Source organism: Plodia interpunctella, chromosome 14, assembly GCF_027563975.2.
Source record: "Plodia interpunctella isolate USDA-ARS_2022_Savannah chromosome 14, ilPloInte3.2, whole genome shotgun sequence".
Classification (NCBI taxonomy): Eukaryota; Metazoa; Arthropoda; class Insecta; order Lepidoptera; family Pyralidae; genus Plodia; species Plodia interpunctella.
The window spans coordinates 1,941,602-1,962,996 of NC_071307.1; the positions used below are offsets into that span (position 1 = coordinate 1,941,602).

General features: G+C 34.8%; 1 protein-coding gene and 1 long non-coding RNA gene across 3 annotated transcripts in view; one reads left to right on the forward strand and one right to left on the reverse strand.

The window, feature by feature from the left end:
- The window catches only part of LOC128675225 (SH2 domain-containing protein 4A-like), a 40,149-nt gene extending 27,263 nt beyond the window's left edge, over nt 1–12,886 (reverse strand). Inside the window, exons 1-2 of one of the 2 annotated variants that reach the window (XM_053754496.1) lie at nt 12,655–12,886; nt 4,767–4,813 (exon numbers count right to left, since the gene is read on the reverse strand). The gene's annotated coding sequence lies outside the window, so the exon portion shown is untranslated. Of the gene's footprint in view, nt 1–4,766; nt 4,814–5,021; nt 5,083–12,654 lie in introns of those variants that run through there. The other variant, XM_053754497.1, reaches the window with a different exon arrangement.
- Nucleotides 12,887–18,147: 5,261 nt separating this feature from the next.
- Nucleotides 18,148–20,912, forward strand: LOC128675372 (uncharacterized). The gene is made up of 3 exons (XR_008405269.1): nt 18,148–18,434; nt 18,537–18,651; nt 20,564–20,912. It is a non-coding gene; the product is annotated as an uncharacterized LOC128675372 (long non-coding RNA).
- The last annotated feature ends 483 nt before the right edge of the window (nt 20,913–21,395 follow it).

The following is a 21,395-nucleotide window of genomic DNA, read 5'->3' on the forward strand; positions in this document are numbered from 1 at the left end:
GCCGGTATCCACTGCTTGACTAATCGAGTGTGTCGGCGAATCGGATCGATCAATAATTGTAACTAGTTTACTGATAACAGAAACGGGTCACGCGGATTACCGTGATGATGACCCGAGATGTCTCGATTTATCAGTCGTTAGTGCCAAATAGGTAATCAATTGTGTCATCAATGAGAATCGATTAATCTATATTTGAGTAAATTTACATTGCGAATCGAAAACACAACTGCACTATAAATATCGAACGAAGAAAAAGGAAATTGAAAAAAAAAGAATTTTTATTTTTATCGTTTTTTATTTGGTGTTATTTTTATGTTAGTTCTTTTAAAATTTTCAACATTTATTCAGTTCCGTTAAAAGCCACTGCATATTAAAAGACACTGTATGGAAATTATTGGAAAAGAGCGAAAAAAAGGGGTAAAAAAAATGTTTTACAGTTGACGATACCTAGTTAAAAATAGCATGTAATAATTCGCAGACTGATGATTTAACCAACGAAAAAACCTAATTTACCGCGTATACCACACGGTTGCGTAACATAATACAACAATGTACACAAAAAGAGTATAAGGTAGTGTACGATTAAAATTACGAAGAATTAGCAAGCACTTTCCTTTTCCCTCGTTAAGAAACTCACCTTCAGCACTGGCTAATTATAATTTATTAATTATGCGATATGTTACATGCTACCAGCACCTGATGCAGGTTATAATGAGCTCCAAATAATATTTCAGTCGAAAATCGCCGCTTTCTCGTTACGCATGCGCGCTGGCGACGACGTAAATGTCCATATTTCAAATATTATTCAGACATCGACAGTGTAATGTTCAGTATTGTTATAAAATAATAATAATAAGTCAAGCAGAGCTCTAATCATTTTTGTACTTTTCTTTCCCAATTCGGGATTGAACTACATATCAATCTAATCGTAATACGTAAAGACGCAGAACGGAGTCGCCGAAGGTGTATCCTGCGAAAACGCGCGGAGATGTTTTTCAATACCAACAAATTAACAAATATCAAAATCTGATATACTACAGCTATTAGAGGATATTGATGCATGAATGAGTAACAATAATAAATATGTCAAAATACAAAATTCTACAGCTTCACTTATGTACTAAATAACTAAAAAAGATTCGTAAAGATCACGCACCGCAGTTTTTTCGGCGCAAAACTTGATCTTCAAAATTTTTAAGTTTACTTTTTACGCTAACACCGAGCTTAGAGGCGTCACAGACCCGACAGGGACACGTGAGGATGACAGAATTTTCATCCTGCCTTTCTCATCAATAAATTACTACATTGCAATTTGAATGCTCTTTAATAAAAAGATATTGTGTTATCTTACAAGGAAATTGTAAATGATATAATGAGGAACATGTAGTCTGTTTAATATTAAATTCGTAATTATTATCTATAATCCTATGTTCTATGTATAATTGAAAATGGTCATGTATGTCAGTTTGCCACGTAAATTCAAATTCAAATCATTTATTCTGAAATTAGACCTTCACAGGCAATTTTTCTCGTCAATTTTTATATTTATAGTTATTTCTCACAAGTTACAAACTACTGGCATTTCGGAACGACCACTGCTGAGAAGAAATGCCGAAAGAAACTCATTTGAACAATGTTGGTCCCTATCATGCCAGATCGACTTACCATTATTGTTTCTTACAATGTTTTTTTTCCTAATACTATATAAAAGTACATAATGTACAATGTATTTGCGACTTCCGTGCAATGATAGTGAATTTGCCACACTGCTCCATACGTTTTAGTTTAGATTAGACATTAACTGTAATTAAAATCTACTTTACCGATAGAATTCACTTAGAGCATTCTGTAAGTTTCTGAGCAATTACTTGAACCTTACTGGCCATAACCTTTTATGTATGCACTTTCACATCTATAATGTTGGCTGTTCACGGTCAAGGCTCAATTTTATGGGCATATGACCATCAAATAGAAAGCTATTGAGAGAATAACGGCTCATCTTGGCAATGTGAACACTAGCCATCAAAGTAATGGGTAATATTGGACTTTAAATGGTAATTTTATGTACACAATGTAAAAACTGAGGTACTGATAAGTGATATCATGATTTTTAATCGAGCATAATTTAAAAAAATCGTGACCATTAATTATTGTAATTCTGTAAAAATGAGGCCGGCTAGCAGTTCGAGCGCGGTAGCCTATGTTTAACCTCTAATCACAATCTATCTCTATAGGTACCAAATTTGATCTCAATCGGCCCAGCGGTTTAACCATGAAAGTGACCGTGACAGACAGAGAGACAGATTTTCACATCAAAATAATAGGTATGGTAATATGGATGGATCTATATTGTAACAGTTTCTCATATACCTAACGTAAAATCCTCAATTTATCTTCAAATATGTAATACATTCTTGAATAAACGAAAATCACACGAAAAATTCATACCTACATATGCGTGTTATCCTATCAATTTTCACTTCATTCTTCGGAAGGCGAAAGTAAATTTTCACCGGTTAACTGAATTGAAATTAGTCGGTACCAATTAAAACCGGTTAAGACCACTTAGATCTAGAATTTCCAGCGGCTACACAGAGTTGGTATTTCCTGAAAGACTGAGATTAAGATATTTTTATAAAATATTTTTTTTTATTAATGTAATACAGAACATTAATAATCTAAAATAAATTTTATTTTTGATGGTCATACTGTTTTCTCTAAATTCGGTCATATTTGTGACTGCGGTCATACATGCGTTCCGGTTCAGGACCTAAACTAATCTACATCACAAATTCGTATCATCAAGTTGATTTTTAATACATTCGACTCATTTCATGGGGCCTACCATCAACTTTTACAGAATTATTCCAATGCAACTCAGTTCAAATTATGAACCTAAAATGAATCGCTTTCATACTAAAAATTAACTCTATGGTCTGAAAGTGGATCGCGTTAAGAGATGGTAAGCCTCCAAGTCAGATTAGAAAAGGAAAAAAAAAATTAGTCCCGTAAAAGTTGATGGTAGGCCTGCTGATCTTCCAAAATTTTCAAATTGGCAATGTGGATTTAACTGCACAATCCGTCTAGATTTGTTTTCTGCCAATAGTCCAGTGTAAATCTAGTGCGCTAAGTTAAATATAAGACACAAATTAAATAAAAAATAATACTAATAGGAAACTAGGATTTTTCAGAAAGGATTAATTTAATCTATAAACCCTTCTTTGCTTGCCCTTTTTCTTCCTATTTTAGCCTCTATTTTTATTGTAGTTATACTTGAATGAGTAAAAATTTAATCTTGGTTTTTTTTTCAAGCAACTGAATTTCCATACCAACCTTAAATCAAGGAATATAGACATAGTTGGCACCAGCTGTTTCCTTCTCATGCAAGTCATGAAAATAAGCCATAGTTTATTTGACAAGCAAGCACTATTCACCCTCACTTTCGGCCCTATTTGGATCGGGATTGGGATCAAGGTTTAGTCCGACCTACTTAAATATTATTAAGGCTCAGTTAAAATAGTCTATCATATACAATACACACATAGAAACTTTTTAAAATGATACCTATTATTAAATGGTCAAACAAAGTGAAATAGGTATATGAAATACTAGATGTTGGCCGGGGCTTCGATCCCGTGGGAATTTTGATCTTTGACTTATCTAGATAATTTCATATCTAGACCAGAGACTAAGCCTGTTAAAGTGCGTTTGTATGGCTTACGTTGCAACAATATAGACAGATACATTACAATATAGATGTTTGATTATTTATTTCGATAAATAACATTTTATTTAACTCGGAATATGTTAATGTTAAACGTGAAACAGTGCCTGCGAAGGTCTAATTTCTGATTAAAAATTCGCTATGAACTTTGAAGAAAATACATAACGCTTGTTGCGTCGCTTCTTCTTTAACTGCCCTTAAGAATTCGTTATAGATTTAGCTATATAATAAACTTATTATTTTTCATTATTGTTATATATAAAAAATGCATTTTAATGTTATTGTTACTTCAATTCCAGTAACGTTACATATAAAATATGATACAAAAAAATATATCGGCGCGAATAATCACCGCACACGCATTGACATCCGCAGTGATAGCGCTATTGTGCAGACTAACTGGAGCAGAAATTAATAATGTGCATAATCACACTGTCATACATCACACATAGTGCATAATAAAACTAGTAGAAGGGACTCCTTACTAGTGGTGGTCTATGAAAACTACTATACATGAGTCAGTTGTGTATAACCCAATGGCCCATTTGCTGTGCTGTGCAATGCATCTTGCCCAAACTGTACCTCCTCCTGCTCCATAGAAACCTTATGAGGCCAATGACAAAACAATTGCTGTGGCCACTTACTGATCTAAATCAATATAATTTGTCTGTTATTTCGACTCAAAAGATAGAAGATGAAGTGATATACAAACTCTTGTGATCCTTACATATTATAAACCAACCTCTACCGCGTCTGTCTGTCTGTTCGCGATAAATTTAAAAACTACTGCACGGATTTTCATGCGGTTTTCACCAATAGATAGAGTGATTCCCGAGGAAGCCTTGGGGTTATAATTTATCATGTTTTCACTTGAACGAAGCTGAGACGGACCCGCTAGTAAATAAATAAAATTCATTTCGGTTACTCGATCCATATAGCACGAGTAGGATTCGTACTTGAGACTTTCCATCACGGGCGTCTCAACCACTTAACCACTACCCTTTACCCATAAATTGGTGACTAATATAATATACTCACTTACCTTATATAACTTTAGGGCTAGCTTTGATAGTGGCAAGTCATCAACACCTGCAACAAAAGTCATTAGTTAGTTCTTAAAATATAATATTATACATACAAAGGCCTTAATTGGCTAATATATATCACACACACACCTATATATTTTACGAATCTATGTATGTATATATATAGTTTCGTAAAACATAAGGTGTCCCTTACTCAGAGAGCTAATAGCCTCAAGTTGCCAATGATAAAATACATAAATATTACAACTTACTTTAGTGATTTATATGTCACTCTACATCACACAAACGTGCTGCAAAATGATATGCAATGAGTGTTGAACAAATACGCTTTCCGACAGTTCGTTATCATCCAAGATAAATTGTGGACACAGCCATCGACTGCGCCCTTGACAAACAAAATATGAGTTTCTGAGAAATCGGGGGAAAATTTTGTTAGCAAGGCTAAGGACAGGCAGTTTTTATGACGATTATGAATTAGTAACTTTAATATTTTACCATCTAATAGAAAAGGGAATCATAATGAAGGGCGTGCCAATTGTCTGATAAATAAGGATGCCGAAGCGCTCGCGAAGTGTGAAAGAAAAAGTAGCAATGCGGACCTTGAGCTCCAACGTTTGACACAGCTGTCAAAAAGAAACTTTCAGATATGAGTGATCACTTTCGCCCTTGTCTGAATGTTTTCCCAAACAATAAAAAAACATAATAGGTAGATATAAAAGTAATAAGCATTACATAAGAAGTTGTAGATATAAATATATTAATCGACTAGTTCACTATTCAATCGCTGCGATAGTATAGTTTATATACTCGCAATTAGTTCCATTTGAAACGCATTACTGATTTAGTGATAAGCGCAAACGCATTGCAGTACCACGCGACAGGCTGCGGTGATTTGCGCAAGAGTGCCTGAAATGTGGACTGGACCTGGACAATTGGACATGTATCTAATTCGACGTAAGGCTGTTTAACCACCAAACACTTTTCTGTGTAAGCTGTGGTGATTTAGAGTTTAGACGTTAGAGTATATATCTATGATAGTAGAGTTTATATCTATGACCTGAAATGTTGAAATCATATTTGTGTCACATAAATTTATATACCAATTTTAATTAAACCACTGGTTTCCGATGAAGGAAAACATCGTGGGGAAACCTGCACTCTTGTTGATTTGTCGGCTACTGTATTAAATGGAGAAGCCAATAGTAAATTATTCCATTAATACTGCTAATCTGTTAGATATTTGACGACTTTAGACTATTTGACGACCTCGGTGGCGCAGTGGTAAAGTGCTTGCCTCTGCACCGAGAGGTCCCGGGTTCGATCCCCGGTCGGGTCATGATGGAAAATGATCATTTTCTGATTGGCCCGGGTCTTGGATGTTTATCTATATATGTATATGTTATAAAATATATAGTATCGTTGAGTTAGTATCCCATGACACAAATCTCGAACTTACTTTGAGGCTAGCTCAATCTGTGTGATTTGTCCTAATATATTTATTTATTTATTTATTTATTTATTCAAACATTTCCGTCGATATAATGAGACGTGAGCGTCAGAGACCCGTATTTTCATAGAATAATTAAATTGAGTAATGTATATGGTACAATTTAATAAACACTAATGACAGCCAGCGGCGGAGTAAAAACGCTCGTGAAATTCACTCTAAGTACTAAGCGTTGTCTGTGAGTTTACCTTGTGATATTTAGAGAATGTGAGACTAAGTGATACATTTCACATAATAAAACGACCCTCATCCTTGATGAATACGGACTTACTTCAGAGCAACCCTCTGACTAATGTTCTCTATTCTTGTATACTAATTGATCCTTTATACTTTATTGTATAATAAACCGGTGACCACGCAGGACACCGTTTTTGAGGCCGTTCAAAAGACGTCACACTTGATTATTCCGAAAGCAATGACATAACGTAAGATACAGAATTCACATCTGAATTAGTATTCAACATCAGAACTTCCCGTTGTATATGTACTGTACTGCATGACACGACTTGCATTGACCCCTATGCTAGTAGTTATAGTGACGAATTTGCGCTGAATTTCGACTTGATTGTACATGCTGAAATGTATTATGTAAAATGTTGGAAAGCGTGTTGTACGGGTTGACCAAATGATTTTAGGCCGTACGTTGCGTAATGATGAGCACAAAAGCGGATAAATTATCTTGTTTTTGTATTAGTTATATTTTTATAACACAACAGGGTCAAAACATACATAGCAGAGCAGACAAGTTAACAAATTTCTTACTTATATTTAAGTAAACTTCGTCATTTTCACTATAAGGCTGTAGTCGCCAAACTCATGTTTAATGCATCCACGGGAGCCGTACTAAAAATACCAAAGGAGATGCTAAACAAAGATAATAAGATTCATCCGTACTTCCTGACTTTAAAATAATAAATCTGTATTGTGGTAATGTAAATTTTATGAATGATTGATTTTGGAAATGATTCCTTCAGCAAGAAAATTTACGGATCGTACCTAATGACAGCGCGGCCGCAGCGGTCGAAACGCTTTTTACCGAAATTACCAACTTAGGTATGAATTACTTTTCACGAACAATGCAAGTGGTTATCGAATGCAGCTACAATACAAGTAACAGCTATAATTACGTAAGTGATTAAGCCTAACGGTTTGAGCTGTATTCGTGTTCAACGGGAAACAATACTCCAAAAGCACCGTTTTTTCTTACAAGTTTTATTATGTAAACAGCCGTAGGTACCATTTGTTTTGACTAGGAAATTACTTTCGTGGTAAATAGAAATTTTATTTTATAATGTATATGTTTGATGTAATAGTTGATTTTATTTTCAACGAAGTTCAATAATAAGTACTGTGAAGTTTGTTTACGAATGTAAAAAAAATTGTGTGTACATAGGGTACCCTACGTGTTTGTGAATTCAATTGTTCATTGTTTTTTTTTTAAATTTAACGTTGAAATCTCAGATTATGGTTGAAAAATTGATTCTAGACTCAAAATCCAATCATCAAGAACAATAGTACTTCTCTATACGAGTTACATACAGCCAATACATCGAATTACCAAAACTAATAGCAAAATCACCTCTATTACCACCGCACAGAGGTCCATGCAGAGACATAACCTGCGGTTGACTGTGCGATAATATTCGTTTATGGGCTTCGCCATGAAATGGTAATTGACACCAGTTCCCGCACCGTTGGTTACAAGAAAGTACAAGTATTTACCACAAAGTAACGTAAATCCAGATGGGTATATGTGACATTCCAGGTAAAGGTAACCTATGTGGTATTTTTGAATGAGTTTTCGTCAATATGATTAGTTTTTGAGCAGATTATTTATTACGCTTAACTAGATAAAAAAACAAAAAAAGTAACTGCACGCTGTGGGATCTGTATTACACTACAGATACTGCTGTATCGGTAGCTTCATACTGGTCTTCACTAATATGATTCCCCGAGTCGACACGCTAAGAAGAAGAGGAACATGTGAAATGCGATGTCAGGCAGTTGGTCAGTCATAAAATTTGAAAGATTATTTTTAAACGTATGCCAAACTACTGGGAGTCATGGCCACGAATCATACGCGAGAAAGAGACAGGTGTAAATCATATTTATTTAATCAAACTTTATTTAGCAACATGGTAAAAAGGGCCATCTTAAGCATTACCAACCTTCGGGAAAAACGAAAGACCACAATGCAATCTTTATTTCTGTTTCGTCTTTATTTTGTGACCCACTGTTATCGGTCACATACCGTAATGACACACATACCGCGTCTCACCTTCAGACAACAGAATTTCCTGAATAATATAAAAGAAATTTTGAACATTATTACCCCCATTATGTAAATCGTCTTTTGCTTCGTTCCATTTCTAGTCGGAAATCCTCCTCAAAATATATATGGCAGATATCATTAGAAACTTTGTAACAATAAACATACGAGTACTTTTGAGACAAAACATATCGCCCGAATAGTAGGTTAAGACTTTATGGAATTTACAACAAGAATATTACTATGTAAACATAAATAAGTGTTACATTAAATGTGGGCCAACTTAAGGAAATATTTGGTCACATGTTTTGCCTTATATTTGATAACATTATTTGCAGAGCCATATCTCCAAGATTGTATTGCGGTGTATGAGAGGTCCGTATCCCACTTTAGTACCTAAGACTTATAAAATAGAGCTTAAAATGCTGAATCAAATACCGACAGGATTAATTAGAACCTCCACTTTCCGTAGAATTCACCTTGAACTCAGACAATGGAATGTTTTGTATGAAAATGAAAGGTAATTAATGGAATCGACAAATATTTTAATTATCATTGAATTGTATTTTTAACCCCCGACGATTGAACGTGTCTGTGTATCTGTATGTCCGTCCGTGTCATCGTAGCCGACAAACGGATTTGTATCTAGTTTTATTTTTAATTAAAAGATAATTTAATAGACAGTGTTCTTAGCTGTTGTTGTTTTGATGTTTGTAAAACGTGTGTCGTCTTTATTTGGAAGCATTTGGAAGCTCTTTTCTTGAAGATGAGATGATGATTTTAATTTAGAGTTTATTATCCATAATCAGATACTTCATAAAGTAGACAGACATACAACGAATTGATCCTATAAGCGTTCCACTTCAAGTAGTGTAAAACGAGTGTGGAATTTAACCATTGACAACAATTAAATCAATCAATTTCACAGTTATAAAATGCCGTTAACCATTTTTTGCAAATTCATTCTTTTTTGCTCTGAAGACTTAATATTTTACCAGCCAGTATACTTTTTTAAAATACCGAGTAAAGAATAAAAGAAATACTAGAATTATAAAAAAGAATATAACAATTCCGATTTCGATTAATCGAGACACGAATCATTAAAAAAATATTATTTTTTTAAATTTGAAATAACTTTTCATTATTACTAACATTAACATTAACGGTATTAGTTGCTAGCTATATGACAGACTTTAGTATTTATAAAGTATTTTAAAACTATTTTTTTTTTACAAAATATTTATATATGTATTTATGCAATGTTTCAACTGATTGTAAACAGTAAATAATATTCATATTTTAACGGGAGAAAGTCTTCGACTTTGGAATACGTACGCCCACTCAATCATCAGTTATCTTCTGTCAACAAGTACCTACATTGTCATTTTGACAGACATTTACATAGATAACTTTATCTCCCCTAATATAAGGTCGTCTTCTATGTTACGGCTAAATCTCGAAGTTCGACTGCACCTTGGTTTAGGCTAGCTGGAAGTAACCAATTTCGGTTACTTGCACTACCACCTAAGTGTAGCCTGCATATATTGGGCTAATGGCTTTTTAATTAAAATACGCAACTAAATATTACCTAACAAAATGTTTAAATTATAAATAAATTAAATAAAAAGAAGTATCATCGTATCATCTCTTTTATTTTAACTGAAATGTCCTGTCACTCTGACATGACGCCCATTAAAAATAGTGTATAAGTTATCTTCACGAATCACGAATCCCTATGGCACGGTAATAGCGGCGAATTTGCAATGAATTTGGGTAGCCTGATGTGCTGTCGACTGTGCATATTATACCTATAAAGAGATCGACATGTGCTTTCCGCCTTTCTCATCTGCGAGCATTTTCCCAGGTTATTCTAGAGCCGTTGAACGTCGGAGCCCAGAGTCCGCTACCCTACTTTTTCGTGTCCACTTCGCACGGTCGTCGGCATCCCTAGTTGGCACGCCTTGACATCAGGTTCTTGGTTCCTCCTAGAATATACCCATATTCTTCTGTGGATGTTGTACGACGCGACTAAGGGACACGTCAGACTCCTGCGCATGTATTTCTGAAATGTCTGTAGTCATTTCAGTGTGATTAAGTAACAAATACCCAAACATCAAGAAATTCATTTTCCGCTTATGCAATTCAAGCACCTTTTATTGTGCACGGCTTACAAAACAACTTACTGACATATTCATAAACAAAATAAGCATCTAGGTTGCATTCTGTGGTTTATACGTTATATGGGGGATATCGTATTAACATATCCGTAAGATAATGCTTAGGCGAGTCTACTTGTGGAAACAGAGCTTAGATATCATGTAGTTTGAATACGGAGAATAAATAAATAAATATAAATATATTAGGACAAATCACACAGATTGAGCTAGCCCCAAAGTAAGTTCGAGACTTGTGTTATGGAATACTAACTCAACGACACTATATTTTATAACAAATACATATATAGATAAACATCCAAGACACGGGCCAATCAGAAAAATATCATTTTCCATCATGACCCGACCGGGGATCGAACCCGGGACCTCTCGGTTCAGTGGCAATAACTTTACCACTGCGCCACCTAGGTCGACAAAGAGAAGGTATTGGCAAATCATTCTATCAATATTACTATTAATTAGACCAAATAAATACAACGATAAAAGAATTAAATTAAGTTTATTCATGATATATTCAGTTTGAAATGTGTTGTTGAAAATTTTTTTCCTCTCGGGAAATTATCGGGAAAACGTTCAGATGAACGTTTTCCCGATAATTTCCTCTGCCATAGAGTGTCGGAGCCCAAATTCCGCTTTCCTATATTTTCTCCTATATCCTAATGTAATCCTTGACGACATAAAGCCCGCAATTAATAGGATTGCCCCCTTCCGCCAGGAGTTTCCACATATTTTTTGTTTAATTAAACATCAATATTTTACATATTATAAAATTTTACCAATATGAATTATCTTTATTTTGAAGAAAATATTAATTGTATTATTTTTATTATTTATTTAAGTTTGTACTACATACTTGTATAAAGAAAATACTAAACATGTAAATGAACTAAACAGCAACATTGACTGTTTAGTTCATTTAGCAGTTTAGTATTTTGATACAGTGATGAGTAATTTATCGTTTTTACACATTACGACTAATAAAGCTACATCGCCTGTCCTACGTACACTGAACACAACATCGACCGACCCAAATTCGTCGCTATCACCGCCACATAGAGGTCATTTATGATAACTTTACTTGCAGTCGACAGTAGGCCCTCCCGCCACTCCTACACACAATACGAACCTTGATTCCGTTATGTATGATTCATTATGTGTGATATACTATTCTAACCAATTGTAACTATTTAATGAACTAAAAATATCACATCCCATACATAATGTACAGTCTACATCACATCGAGCTATCAATAGTTATTGCAAAACGCCGATATTACCATCGCGTAAGTTCCCTACAGGGCAACTTTATGTTTGGTTGATTGTACCAATTTTTACGCGAATGCCGAAAAAAGTGTAATTTTTTCATAATTCATGCATGTGCGTGCATCTATTATCTTGACATTGAGAAAGTTAGAATTATATCTTATATATCTAGTATGTATGTACTATCCATTTGTAAGTAAATAAAAAAAATATTTGACAACAATTACACGTAATCTACCATTTTGAAATTGATTGCTTTATGCACTGCAATACTGAAATAATTTATTGTTATCTGAACTGTTTTTATACAAGTAGCTTATTTTGTCACTGGAATTACAAAAATAATAGCTTTAATTTTTTTAAAATAATTGTGTCACAGAATTTAATATGATTTTTAATCGAAATTTTTACTACTAATCGAATTATTCTTTAATAAACTTGGATAAAATGGTAGAATTTAGATTTTTGACAATAAAATTATGTCTATAAAGTTTCAATAACACACAGAAGTTCCGTTACGAAATATATGTGTAGAAAGCATTACATTAATAGGATTAATAAATAAAACTAACAATATATTCCTACAAAATCGATAAGCAAAAAAATTGTGAAGTTTCAATAAAAAAATCCCGTTCCATTTTCAAGCACAATTTTAAACCGACGTTACTTACAAAAGAGAAATGTAGCCACCAGTTACGTTCCAGCGAAACAATATTTTCTTTTTTTTTTTACAACGTATGTAACCACTGCACGGCAAGAAATCCACAGAAGAAATTAGCGAACTGTCAAAAGGTTAACTTTTTAAAAACGCCACAAACTTCGCCGATTTTCCAATTTGAATTTGCAAGCGATGGCCGCAGTACGCTCGCCGCGGCTGCGCGCTCTCGACTGCCAGTATTCTATCATAAAGAATGCAAGGCTCAGTCGGTCCCCTGTACTATACAACGCTATTCTGTATACAGAATTCTGTTGTTAAAAAACAACTATGAACGCTCTTATAGCACATGTGCTCAATTGACGCGATACAAAGCGCCCTACATTCCAACTGTTTTGGTAAATGCAGACCATGGCATTAAGTATTAAGCATCGGGTTAACAAATTTCTTTGCAATTTTATATGTTTATGTGAGGTAAGCTGATATGCTGTTGCAAAAACAATTTAAATGTATCATCAAATTCATCAAAAATCTATAGAACACATTTTTATTCATGTAACTACAATTATTTTTTAATATATTTTAGGCTTTCGAATGTTTCATTGTTATAAGCAATGTACATACCTAACTTATAAGATACAATTTGTTCGCTAAAACTATATGGATGCAAATCTAATACAAAAATATTTATACAAACACGTCTCCCAAAACCTCTCCTGGATATTATGAAATTTGACCCTGCCTACATTGTAAAAGAACATCTGGGCGATGAGTCAGATGAGATTTCGCCATTTTTTGTTGGGTTTAATAACCCGTCGTCTACCCCATGCCGCGGGACAAAGACGCCTTCATATACCTCCAACTAAGGGCCCGGCCTCATTACTCCTTCGTCATCCGTTGCGTTGACGTCCTTCGACGGATCAACGCAGAACAAAGCAAAAACTGTATGGTGAATTGACGTAAAATTATGTCAGGACCTATGTAAAAAGGGAGCAGCAGAGCTCAACGAGCTGCTTCGATGCTATATGAAGTATGACGGAGCAATAGGGCCAGGCTCTAAAGCAGATTTTAATCAAATACTGTTTTGGTGTCAAATTGTTGAACGGTTACAGAATAACGAAACGCTAACCGCGGCCTATCACGATTGGTTGTGTTGTAAACCAGTTGTTTATATGCGAGTATCACGATTCGTTATGTCGCATGCCGGCTCCACACTATCACGGAACGATTCGCCGAACATTACTGGTTTTTCAGAAGATATAAGAAGTAAATAAATTACTAACTAATAAAATAGAAAATGAAAATATTTACGCCATACATTGCTGATTATTCATTGCGGTAAATAAAAGCACTTATACAAACTGCGCAACGTTCGTGCAATCACGTCGACATCTGTCCGAGTTCTACGATAGTGTAGAGCGGCATATAAGATCTATAGTTGCAACCAGCCTTTACCATAGACAATGGTTTTTTAATATAATAAATTAACATAATATCTGCGCGTTGAGGCTCTAATTTTGTGTGGAATTAAGATAGCAATGACTTGTTAAGATCATTCCATCTATGTCTATAATCTATAATATTATTATAAAAAGCTAAGCGTTTGTGAGTTTGTATGTTTGAGGCGGGTAATTTCCGAAACTACCGAACCGATTTAAAAATTTTTTTCACTATTACAAAGGTACATGATCTAAGATTGCTATAGGCTATATTTTATCTCAAATTTCCCACGGGAGCGAAGCCCCGGGCAACATCTAGTGTCATATACAGTCGAAACTATACAATTTTGAAATTTATTCTTTGTGGTTTGCTAAATGCAAATGGAACACGCAAGGATGAGGGAAATCTTAACGATAAACACAAACGGCAATAAATAAATGTATTGTCTTAAAATATTTTCTATGTATTATTTGAATTTCTGTTGTTCGTACTATGGTTCGCACTTCAAAACATATGGAATAATTATATTCCATATATTTTGTAACTACCCAGGCTCAAATAAGCTAAGACCTGAAAAACCATTTGTTTAACAAATAAAATTGAAATGTGTATGGCGTTTTTAACAATAAGTTTTTTTTACAAAAATATCATTTTATCGCCTGACAAAAACCCATCTCCGTGCTGTAAAATGAGGAGGAGTTGATTCCGTGAGGAGTTCCCTTGTTGGGAACCGACCCTGGGTGCACCATCAGGTTTATGCTTATCGTAATAATGAATTGTCATGAAAACTGAGGGTGTAGGAGAAATCTAACCTGCAAGATTTGATTACAGACAGATAAGCAAACATCGGAATGGATAGATTGTGTCAAGGACAGTATGAAAAGGAAAGGAGTATCAATGGATATGACAAATGACAGAACGAAATGGAAGGAACTTATATACTGTGCCGACCCCACATGAGTGGGATAAGGTCAAGAAGAAGAAGAAGACAAGCAAACATCGAGCCAGGTGAAGCTAAATAAAAAAAAAACCTGGTAATGTTAAATTGTCTCTAATAGCATTGACATATGTCTCACACAAATATTACATATCTAAAATATGGTCTCGATGGGTTCGAGAACCATCTCGAAATAAAACCTATTGTATGCAGACAACTTGGCGGAACAGGGCGTGTCGACACAGCCCACATTTTGATATTTTTTGGTTTGGTGAGGTGTCCGTGCCTGAGATGAATATCAAATAGGTAACAACCAAACCTACAAAAAATAGTACTCAAATCTACCACCAAAATTACGATAAATAGAAATGTCAATGTGGCTTTAACCTTCTGTCTGTTCGCGATAAATTCAAAAACTACTACACGAATTTTCATGCGATTTTCACGAGTAGATAGTGTGATTCCTGATTAAGGTTGAAGTGTGTAATCCTAACTAATATTATGAATGCGAAAGTATGTTTGTTTGTTACCTCTTCACGCTCTAACTACTCAATCAATCTTCTTGAAATTTTGCATACATGAAGTTTGAAGTATGGAAAAGAACATAGGGTTCATGCTGGAAAATAAACACGGGCGAAGCCGCGGGCCAAAGCTAGTTTATTATATTTTTATCCGAGCGAAGCCGTGACGGGCCGCTAGTTTTCTGTCAGTAAACAACTGGAAAGTCCTGTAAGAGTTAAAAGTACTGACATAATAAAACATTTTTATCGGCTGTGTCCCGTATGCTTCGTTATCAGCAACTTTAAATGTGCATTAAATGGAAGCGCACTCGATGAGGGGAAATTAAGCTAATGGCTTTTGCAAATGTCGAAAGTGTTGCCAGGGACAAGTTTAATTTTCGACATTTTTTTATGTAGTAACATTATAAAAACCCGCAATGGCCCGGCGGCGTCGTGGTTCCACGGCCAATCCTCTTTATTCAGCCTTATACATTCTATTAATATCATAAATGCAAAAGTTTGTGAGGATGTGTGTTACTCTTTTACGCAAAATCTACTGGACTGATTCTTATGAAATTTGGTACACGGGTAGAATATAACCTGGAATAACACGTAAGGAATTTTTTATCCCGAAATTCCTACGGAAGCGAAGTCACGTGACGCAGCTAGTAATTTCTAAAACAAATGTATAATAATGATGGAAAACGAGAAAGAACTCTTATATAGGATTGAGGCATGCATGCCACATGAGTTATAGTTTTCATAGACCACCACTTACTTCCAGTGAAAGAAAACAACGTGAGGAAACCTGCACACTGCGTGCACGCGGTTACTGCCACAAGATAGTCGTATTCGTAATCATCATACCAGATACCTTCAGGCGTCTTGAATAGAACCTGACACCTATGTTACCAATAACACACTCGATTAAAAAACAGTGCGCTCAAATCATGTTGAGAGCTCTGAGTTCCTATCATTATAATTGATCATACAATACCTGCTTAGTTACTGAAAATGCAGGCTTCCTGTTCTATCCGAAGTTATTGGGGTTCGAAATTGGCCTGAATTGCTACGAGAAAAGGATGGTACGGCCGTGCGTCTTTTTTTGCTCTACTTGCGGGGGATATATACATTGTCATGATTACATAATCTATGAACGGAACTGCAAAAGTAAAACTAATGTTACATTGCCGAGTTTACGACACGAGACGTCAAACATATTCGACAAGTACTTTCTCTATTGGTATCGCCACACATTGGTCTCCACGTCAATAAGCCGCCGGTCATTGTGTGGCCTCTAAACTCACGATTTGTTTTTGTATTTATGCTTGCACTAGCTGCACTCCGTGGTGTTACTCGCGTAAAAAAACAATACTTACATTTTTACGCACAGTAGCGACGTGTACTTTCTAAAGCGACTTTATGACCAAATCCTAAGTGATTGCGTACTTTCGGTATAAAAGTATCCTGTGTATTAATTAATCCAAGGTACTAAGGTGTATTAATTAATACAAGGTATTAATCAGCTACTTCAGTACCAAACCCAGCCGTTTGAACGTGCAGAAGAAACAAACATACTGACAAACTTTGTCTTTATAATATTAACGGGACCCTTTCCGCTAATATTACAAGGCAAAGTTTGTGAGTATATTTGTAGGTATATGGCATCAAAGTAAGTTCAAATCCAGTGGGATTAAACTGAATTGAGCCACGCTATTAAACTAAAATAAGTGAAAGTCGAACTTAGATTTTCCTATGCTTTTCTAGCGATAAATCTCACATACAATCTACGTAAATATAAATTGATTCGCATCCACATCTGAGTTCGCTGATATGTCTGTATTTTTAGCATTAGACTATGGCCTATGACCCCAGATTCATGAAACACATTCATCAAAAAACCGCAGGTCACATAGGTCACGTTATATTATGATCATAACTTTCCTTAATATCGCTCAGAGGTATTCATTTCAATAAATTACGTAATGAGTACGATACATAATATTTGAAGATGAAAAGTGTTAGAAAATAGATATTGCTCAAGGTATCCGTAATCATATTGCATAATTCGGTTTATATCTCGTTTTATTATACATACATATTATTTTATTATATTTCTCCGAATTAAAGACAATTCACTATTTTGTGTTTCTTCGTTTGTATTAAATATTCTAGCTATTGCCTGCGGCTTCGAATTTTCCACGTGGTTGCGAAAGATATCCTATGTCCTTCTCCTTACTTCAAACTACATATTCCTATGAAAAAATTCAAGAAGATTGGTTGAGTAGTTTAGACCGTTAAGAGCTAACAACGAACAAACTATTTTCGCGTTTATAATACCAGTTAGGATCGTGCTTCTAATCAACCAATTTGCAAGTCAAGATCTTTGAATTTGATCAAGGAATGAAACACAATATAGTTTGACATTACATATTCCGTGCTAACTAAATCAGATCTAGCGACGTAAATTCTAACCTAACTTTTCCTTGTCTCTAGTTAATTAAGAGGACATAAAACACAAGATAGTGTGTTTACGATAACATGTATTAATGTGGTAAGATAAGTTGTCAGTGCTTCGCTTCTGCCGGGCTACACGCTTAATAAATAACCGTAATTAGTGGAGTACAGACAGTCGCAATTTCACTATTATCTTATTGAAATGTGTGCAAAAGTTTGAAAATTTAGTACGCAATCACAAAAGTAAAGAACACCTAACGAATGTGAATTGAAATAATCCTATATACATCCATTCGTATGGCTGAAGTTCGTGAAACACATCCGACGACTTTCTCGAAAATATGTATTAAATAGATGTTGCCCGGCGCTTCATTCCTGTGGGAATTTTGAAATAAAATATAGCCTTAGCAATCTTGGATAATGTACCCCTCTAATGGTGAAATAATTTTCGAAATCAGTTAGGTAATTTCGGAGATTACCCGCCTCAAACAATCTTACAAAGTCACAAACTCACAAACGCTAACCTCGTAATATGTAGATGAAAATATGTTTCCACCTTTTCAGTATTGGCACGCAGAGATCACGTGGTGTTTTTGGTCCAAGACCCACTGCCGTTTCGCTGCCCATCGAGAACAGGAAACGAAACGGTATGCGAAGGCAAGGCATCCCAACAAAAAAGGTACTTAAATATATTCTTTAACATTACAAAACCAGGAAATAAGTTAGTAACGTAGCGACTAAACTATGCTGAATCAATCTTTATTTATGAAAAAGCAGAACTGTTTAAAATTACATAAAATGTCATAAATAAATAGATAGCATGACAATATTCAGGACAACATATTAGCATATATATCTTGCGGACTGTACGGGTGACGTAACGCACTTTCGCTGAAGACAATGCGTTGCCCAAGTTACGATGCAGTTTTTGTTTATAAATGCACCTCTGACAGGAAAATCTTTGATTAGAAAGAAACACAGATACCAAATTAAATTTGAAGTAAAAAAAACATCGATTACCAAAACGAATTAGTCATTAAATTAATTTTAAAAGCTGTTCTGGTATGGCTCTGTGTATTTTTGCCGCTGTATCATGTAATTTTTTAGGTTTACGATATCCAGTGATTTCCTACATCATTTGTGTATTCGGAACAACAATTTGTTTCGCAATATTGATGCATTATTGTAATTTTTTAAATAACAAGTCAATCACGCCATTTACTGATTTCGTTACTTAACTGTAGTTTATATTTATGACAGTATTTTGAGCTTCTAACATATCTAGGATCGTGCTAACCGGACTAATCAAGATTGCATAATTTATTTATTTGGTGGCGATAAATGTACCTACGTATATATAATTTTAAAGTACAAAAAATAATCTCTGTCAAAACACACGACAACGACACTTGACATACGGAATCGTGAATTCAAAGACATTGACACATATTGTCATGTCGAAATAATTACTTTGCATCAATCAAACAATAAATCAATCAAAATCTTCAATCGCCATATGAGGTTGCTGTTCGTCGTGTCCTGACATATGTATGTAAGTATGTATAAATTTCGATTTCACGGACATCAAAAAGTTTTCCGGCAGCTGGACTTGTTTGAACTCAATTTGTAACTGTAAAAGTCGGCTCTCATTCTGTCAAGATGCTCCTAACATGCTGTGCAGTTCGTGCCACGAACGAATTCCTGGAGCAATATGTGGAACTGCCAAACAGATTGGCCACGTTTTTGTTATTCGCGTCCGAGTCCATTCGTGCTGAGAACTATTTGTTATCTCTCGCTCTTCTGTGCTTTGGTAGTAAGTACGGCCTGCTTACTCTATCGAAGAACGACTGAAAACCAATTAGTCTGGTGGATGATGTAGTGGCATAGCCAATTTCCTTTTTCCCCTAGAAAGATCACATACTGCAATATAAGGTAGATAACCTTATATTGTAGTATGTGATCCTCCTTCCTCATCGTTACATATTAGATAAATAAGGGACTTATTTATCTAATATGTAATGTACGCGATAAAATTAAAAAAATAACAGGACGGATTTTTGTACGGTTTTCACCAATAGATAGTGGTTTCGATTCCTGAGGTATATAATTTCTTATGGTTTTATTCGAGCAAAGCCAGGACGGGTCGTGAGATAAAAATAATAATCGAAATAGTCTTGTAAAATTGATCGACGCGTCTTCCATTCTTGACCCCCGCCTGACCGTGCCCCCAATAAAATATATCCATAGTCATATGACCATCGTGTCATCTATTCGCATTATTACCTCCAATAACATAGCATGTCTGGCGATTCGTCTGCTCTGTTATTAAAATCACGCGCCTCCAATGAAAATGAAGTAATTGTACAGTAAAAAGTAATAGACGTTTTGATGTAACTTGGTAATGATGCAGTTGTGTTCCTGAAGGCTAAATTAATGTGGAATATTTTTAACTTGGTTGCAAATCATTCGGTTATATCCCCAGGAAATGGAGATCTACTTCCTACTGTTTAATAAATATTTACAAATGTGAACGTGCCAATTATGTGTTTTGTTGTAATAAATATTATGCAAATCTTATACTTTATTTACAGCTGTAGGAAAACATCTTGAGAAAAGGAAGATCTTGATCGTGAACATCTTGATCTGGAAGCCATATTGAGTGAGACACACCTAAATTACGAACAAACAAATATTTCAACCGTATACGTATACAATCAGGTAATTCGTAAGCTTTGCCAGCAGGACAAGTGACTTCCCGGCTAAGGGTTTATTGTAATGTAGATTAAATCAAAATCTCACTGAAAAGGCTCAAGTCAACTATATAGAGCACACGAAACCAGTCTTTATTGTAAGAACCGGTAGGTCGTTTAAATCGAGCTGAAATTTAAGTGCAATGACTGGATTATAACTCGTAAGTACAAATGTTTGAAATTTTATGACAATGATATTTGTGATTGAACACAAAATCGTTTATAAGGGAAAGTTGGGTGGTCTATTTTTTAAGGTCTCAATTCGAAGAAGATTTAGAAGAATAATAACATTTTAAACAAATTCTAAATATCGATTTTAGGATTAAACGTGAACCATATTGAAAAATTACATTTTACTTATTTTACGTTTATATGTTCTGTTAGTCCTATTCCCGATGTCCTTTTATTCAATGAAGTATGAACACTTTAAAAAGAAGATATTGTCTTTACTAAACTCAAGATGAAAAAGACATCTCTTATGGATTCGTCATTTTACATAAAAACTAAAACCGATATCCAAAGCGCAGGTGAAGAAGAAGCAAAAAACACCGCAAGCTTTTATATTCTTATTATTATTCTTATACACATTGATGAGTCCTATAACTGTAGACGAATGTAAAACTTTTGATAGTCAAACCGATACTTATGGTGGCACGTTTCGACGTTAACTTTA